This window comes from Salvia splendens, chromosome 11, assembly GCF_004379255.2.
Source record: "Salvia splendens isolate huo1 chromosome 11, SspV2, whole genome shotgun sequence".
NCBI lineage: Eukaryota > Viridiplantae > Streptophyta > Magnoliopsida > Lamiales > Lamiaceae > Salvia > Salvia splendens.
In genome coordinates, this window is record NC_056042.1 from 17,172,389 (window position 1) to 17,179,755 (window position 7,367).

Consider the following 7,367-nt stretch of genomic DNA (forward strand, 5'->3'; position numbering starts at 1 on the left):
ACAAAACCAATAGCTTTTCCTATTTTTTGTTTTGGTTGGTGGAACTAACTGAAGAGTAGAAATGAATGTATTTATAGGAGTTGGTGAACACTTTGAATTTGCTTGTACATTTTCCCTCCTTACTTGTAAGAATTCCCTCCATTAAATGAAAGTGGCCTTCCCTCTCAATTTTTGGGAGGAGTTTGAATTGATATGCAACGTGCCCTCTCTATTTCCATTGCACAGCTTTAATTTTGCAATTATAGTGCAACTTGCACCTTTTTTTCATTCAATTTTTGGGCAATGAACATTGAATTTAGTTAATGACTATACAATTAAATTTAATTGCATTGTTTTTGGCAGTAAACATTGAATGTAAATTGAACATGAAATTTAAATTAAACATTGAATTGATTCAATTACATTTATTATACCAAAAGTCAAAGAGGTCCCACATTCCACTACCTACCTCCATTTACTACACCAACCATTCAAACACTTCCTTAAAACTCGTGCCGAGTCAAACAACGACTCCTAATCGGGGACGGAGGGAGTACTATATATAGAAATGACTCAACTATAAGGGAACTTCCCGAAATGAAAAAATGACTCAACTATAAAGGAACATAGGGAGTAATAAAGTAGGAGAGATGAAAAAGTAGAGAGAATAAAATAAGAGAGAAAGAGAAGTAAGTGAGAAGAAAAGTATGGACTTTTACTAAAAAAGAAATGACTTCACTACTATGAAATATACCAAAATAGAAAAAATGACTCTACTACTATAGAACATATGGAGTATGAAAGTAGCTTATGACAAATATAGATACGAGATGTGATCAATTGCTAAATCAAACTTTAATTGTTAACTACTATAACTAATTTAAGACCATAAGATTTTTAGAGACCTAGTGTTTATAAATTGTCATGTGTAATTTCATTTTTATTATTATTTAAATTTAAAAAGATAAGAAAACTACCAAAATTAGGATTTTAATCAAATTATCAATTTAGTGTAGTAAATATATCAATACAATTACTTGAATATGTTAACACAATTTAACATTGACATTGTATATGCATTATATTGACATATTATGATAGTTGTGTTGACATTCAACTGCTTTTTGAAAAATACGAAAATTCAAGAAATTTTTTTTCAAATTTTGACATTAGAACATATGCAAATAATATCTCGTTAGAAGACTTATAAAATTTATCTTTAATTTGATACTTCCTCCATCCCTAAAAAATATGCATTCTTTCCTTTTTAGTTCGTCCCACAAGAATATGAATTTTCTAATTTTAGAAAGTCTTTTATCTCTAATGAGGTGAGACTCATTCTCCACTAACAATACTTTACTTACTTTTTGTCTCTACCTCTCTCTTACTTTACCAATTTTACTTTAAAATCTGTGCCGACCCCAAAGTGTATATTCTTTGGGGACGGAGGGAGTATATTTTGTGTAAAAAAATAAATTAAATTGAGATAGTTATAATCGTTTAAAGTTTTGAGATATTTTTTAAAAGTTTGGTATAATTAATTTTTTGTCACCTGATATTGATACCCTTAAATGATACTCCCTCCGTCCTAAAAAAATATGCATTTTGGGTTCGTCACGGGTTTTAATGTAAAATTGGGAAAGTAAGAGAGAGGTAGAGAGAAAAAGTAATTAAAGTATTATTAGTGGAGAATGGGACCCACCTCATTAGAGTGAAAAGAGTTTCTAAAATTGGAAATTGCATATTCTTGTGGGACGGACTAAAAAGGAAAGAGTGCATATTCTTGTGGGATGGAGGTATTTTTTTACACTGTATTGATACTCGTAGCTGAATGATCTTATATGCTGATTTAATGATTCAATGCTTATCATTTAGTTATAGGCTACAATTTAAGGGTAAGTTAGCAATATAACACATCACATATAGATACATTGAAAAAATATATTGTAATTAAAAATTAATACGCATAAACATATTTTCATAATTTTAAAACATACATATATTATAATTAAAAATCTATCTTATATACTTAATTTTTCATTTCATTTATCTATTATTATACTTTCTCCGTGGCACAAGAGTATGCATTTTTTTCTTTTTAGTCTGTCGTATACACTTTTTTTTATTTTAAAAATTATTTTCTCTTTAATGAGGTGGGACTTATTCTCTACTAACAATACTTTAATTACTTCTTCTTTCTATCTCTCACTTAATTTCAATTGTGTTAAAATTCATGTCCAACCAAAAAAGTGCATGCTCTTGTGGGGCTGAGTGAGTATGAATAAAAATTAATTCATACTCCTTTCGTCTCATAAAAATAGAAATATTTAAAGCAAAACGTGTTTTAATTAAGACTGGGAAAATACTATAATGACGATATACTAGCTTTATCATACCGAAAATACCAATTACATATATTGTGGTTCTTGATTATGGAGATGAGGCCGAACCTTGTGTTGATGCTGGAGATAGATTTATTATTTTCTACTAGGATTGTATTCAATGTTGAACTAATATTAAAGATCGATCCAGAGACCAAATTTCAGCCATCCAATTTTGTAATCTTGTGGATATAATAAATCAACCAAATTTAATTTTTTTAATGTTAAAAATTGGTTGAAGGGTGTACCTGGAAGACATTTATCCATACAGTTATTAGTTCCCCTTAAATCAAGCCACATAATTAGGAAAACATCTTCAGAATCTTCTTATATAATCGATGATTTTTTTCATTCTGCTTCTAAGTTACATCGTGAATTATCTTGCGTCTCCGATTTTGTATTGCATTTGCTCAACTAATGGAGGAAGATTCACGACAAACAACCAAGGAGGAAGATTCTCAAAGAACAACCATGTTCTTATATTAATTCTGGAATATCAGTGTTTGATTAGCGAAGAGCTGCGAGAGAGGTGGAGCTGCGGGGGCCGAGTCATGGTTGGATGAGGTTTAAAAGGGAGGAAAGAGCCTTTCGATTTCTCTCGAGTACCCGATGCCGAGGGCGCAAGGTACCTTCCCTTATTCGCTCCCTTCGGTGAGCCTCCTCGGCCGCCTCCGGAAGAGGAGGGAATAGCAATCGGATCTCTAGTGTGTTTAGCGCAATGATGAGCGCTATGATCCTCCTCAATGGGGTGGATGACTAGCTCCATGCCCCCTTCATTTTGCATTTCCCCCATGATGTCCGGCCCCGACCAATTCGGGCCATTGTGCGCATTTGCTTTCGGGTTAAGCCGTTGTTGGTGTACCTTTGTCTTGTTCTTCCCTTGTTGTATCCATTCCGAGTTCCCATCATGCCTTGCACCCTCACTTACTTTCCCGGCTTGACGGTCCCCTTGTTGTGGCTGTTTCGGAGGGGCTACGTTGTAGTTACGTTTGGGGGGTCGTTCCCCTCTACCCGCCGCATAGCACACGTTGCTTTTGTGGCCCACGTGTTTGCATTCCCGGCAATAGGATGGAATCTTGTCCCATTTCACTTGTTGAACCATTTCTCGGCCACAAATATCTAAGATGATCTCTTTAGGGGGTGGTTTGGTGATGTCGATCTCAACACAAATGCGGGCGAACGAAAGTCGTGACTTGTTGGCCGTGGCACGATCCACTTGAATAGGTGTCCCTAGGAGCTTTCCGATGGCAAAAAGGGACGATTGATCAAATAGATGAATTAGGAGGCCAATTAAATTGCACCAAATCGCCGCGATTGGGGATTCACAATACGCATCAAAATCGGGTGTCCATTTAAAGACTCTCATCGGATGTCGGTCGATGAACCACACCGGAGTGCCTTTAGGGCCACTAAGGAGCCGTGCATAGTCCGCCATATCCTCAAATTGCACAAAAACATGTTTTGCATTAATAAATTTCCAAGTGAAACCCCGACTGAATTTAATGTTATCCAAGGCCTTTTGAATTTGATGTGATGACGGAATTGAGTGGGAGAACTTACCGACAATGGCGTGACCTAGGTTTGTAGCCAACTTTTGAATCTCCACCCCGGAGAAGTAGATGGCCGGGATGCCGTTAGATGTGGTGGCAAACCCAATGTTTTGGATGTTCTCTGGGAGGAAGGCTTGCGGACCTTCGGGGTTTGGGGACCCTCGAACCATGTCGGCCATGGTAATCGGCTTGATGGGTACCTTCTCGGCCGCCCCGCTTTCTCGCCCTTGAGTGTGATTCATCGGCCTAATGATCTCGTTGGGGGGGTGGTTTCCACTTGAGCCATCCCCTTGAGGTCCTACGGCCAAACCATCTACATTCATTGGGGTAAATTTGTCCCAAGGGGTCCCCAAGGTGGCGTTGGGCCGTTCGGAGCTTGTCGGGGTCATGGTCGGGGCCGCGAGAGCCATCGTGGCCCGCACGGAGTTGGATTCCATCTTGTCTTTCGGCCAAGACGGCCTCACCCCATCACTCGACGCGCCGTTTTCAAAGTTGTCCCGGATTTTCCTAGTTCTCCCTCGCTCAAGTGGAGGGAAGTCGGAGAGGGTGGGGCCATCAACAAATAAGGGGGTGGGGGGAGTGATCTCTTTTTGGAATTCAAGGAGGAGCGGGGTTTCCATCGACAGGAAGGCAGTTTCCGGCGGCGGGCCAGAGAGGAGGGGTTGTGCCGCCGCGGAATCAAGGATTTCCGCCGCCTCCAAAGAGAGTACTTGCAAGATATCATTCCTTTTTGGCTTCATTTGCTGCATTGGGAGGGGGTGGCACGAATCTTCACATGGTTTCTCTTGTTGGTAAGGGACAAAGGCGTTTTCGGAAAGGTATTTTGGTTCTATGCACATTTCGGGTAAGTTGACTAACCCACTCTCCAAGGTACTTTTTGGAGCACATGGTTCAGCCCCACCCTCTTGGGATACGCAAGTGAGCATGGCGTCACCTTCCCCAACGGTCGTCTCATTCACGGCGGGACCTTGGTCGGAGGGGGGGTCCGGTGCACCTGCCGGCAAGATCGCAAGGGCCACCGGCTCCATGTGGTCTCCTTCCGGAGGAGTGTGGGCCAAATGGTGGTTTTCCGGCCCTTTTGCTTCCAAGACGTCATTGGGACAAGATGGGAACGAGAGTGACTTACAACTTGGATTGTCATGGTCGGAGCTCATATCGGCGGCCTCAATGACGGGGCTATCATCCGATCCGAAGGTGAGTTTCTTCCGAAGTTGCTTGTCCTCCTGGAGTGGTGAAGGCACGAACCTTTTCCGGCCATGACCTTTGGTGGGGGGAGCCGGTGTGCTCTTTCTCGCGCTAACCCGGCTCTTCTTACTCTTCATTTTCAGATCTTTGGCCGAAAGCTTCGGGTTTGAGGCATCATTCGAGTGGAAGACCATGAGCTGGTCCGGGATAGTACTTGCCGTGTCGGGATCCGGCGGGGCCGGGATGGGGCTCAAGGTAGGATCCGGCATGGCCGGCTGAGAGGCGGACACGGATGGCTGGTCCCGCGAGAGATAGGGATGACGCACCGGGGTGGAGGTTGACGACGAGAGGTGTTGGGAGACGGCGGGTGAAGGAATCCCTTGGGTGGGGAGGGCCAGATTATCAAACGGAGGTGAGATTGGTAGAGAGAAGGAGGAGCATCTTTCTCTAGAATTCTTTGGGTATAGCAGACAAAGTATCCTTAATGATATGATAAGATAACGGTTGTACGAGCATCGCTAAAAACAATTGTGAAAATGAACAAAAAAGAAACAATATAAGAAGGTGCATAGAAATTGTTAACTGAGCTTTATTAATTTTGTTGGAATAATACTTTCTACAAAATTTAAACAATAATAATCAATGTGATTCCTACAACAAAAATACTATAACTAATTAAAAGAAGGCTCTGCGTTTGGATTCACAGCAACTTCTGCTGCGGTTGATGGGACAGTAGGGGATCCTTCTCTCTTCTCCCTTTGCTTTGTGATTTTGTCTGTCTTAATTTTAAGAACTATCACTACAAAAAAAATCGCAATTTAGTGACAGAAGTGTCTGCGTTTGGATTCACAACAACTTCTGCTGTGGTTGATGGGACAATAGGGGATCCTTGTCTCTTCTCCCTTTGCTTCGTGATTTTGTCAGCCTTAATTTTAAGAACTATCACTACAAAAAAACTCGCAATTTAGTGACAGAATTATCCGTCACTAATTAGCGAGATTTACACACTTAACGGAAATAGTAACAGATAAATTATCGATGGGTCCGTCAATAAAAAGCTTGTCACTAAAAAATATTAGGGACGGAAATATCCGTCACTAAAGTAACAATGACGGAAATCAAAAGTGACTTCCATGGTAAATTCAGATTAGCGACGGACTGTTCTGTCACCAATTAGTGACTGACGTTTTTCAGTCATTTATCCGTCACTAATTCTTGAAATTTCTGCTACCGTCACTAATTCCGTCATTAACTTGCATTTTTTTGTAGTGTATCTTGTAAACCAAACATCGTTAAATATACTATCTCACATTATCTTCATTTCGCCCATAAATTCTATCTGATCATCTTGTTATATCCAACCCATAAAACCAAACAAATCCTGATTTTATAATAAAATATGTGTGATACTCCATTTGTCCGTAAATAGGAGTCACATTTTTCCATTTTAGTCCGGCCGCGAATAAGAGTCCCAGTTCAGTTCTACTATAAATAGTAACATGGTCTCACATTTCATTAACTCATTCAATTCACATTTAATTTAAAACTAATAAATACAACTGAGTCCCAATTTTACATTTTAGTTCGGCCACGAATAAGAGCCTCGCATTCAGTTTTACTATAAATAGTAATAGAGTTTCACATTTCACTAACTCATTCAATTCACATTTCTTTTAAAACTAATAAATACAACTGAGACTCATACTCCACTAACTTTTTTTTCACTCACTTTTTTTAACATTTCTTAAAATCCGTGCCAGAAAGAAGTGAGATATCTATTGGCGGACGGAGGGAGTATGTGTTAATGGAATGTGTGGTCTACTTATAAAAAATAGTATAAATAAAATGAACTATTTATTAACATAAATGATGAAAAAAGAAAAATACTTCCTCCATCCCAAGGAAGATGACCATTTCCTTGAGCAACATGGGATTTTATGCAGTTTTATTTTATTTGTTTGGTGTAGAGAACAAAGTAAGAGAGAAGGAATAAAGTAGATATAAATAGATTCTTATTTTTAATAATAAATCATCTTAAATGAGATAAATTAAAAAGGAAAACTAGATCATCTTTAATGGGATGGATAGAGTAAATATTAATTGACTTTTACGAGGAATATTAGTTAGAACTAATACTAAAGAACAAAAATTGAAAAAATGGTGTGAGTTGGGAGATGAGATTATAAGATACTACTCCCTCCGTCCCAAGCTACTCGCACTTATTTCCTTTTTAGGCGTCCCAAGTTACTTGCACTCTTTCAATTTTTAGTAA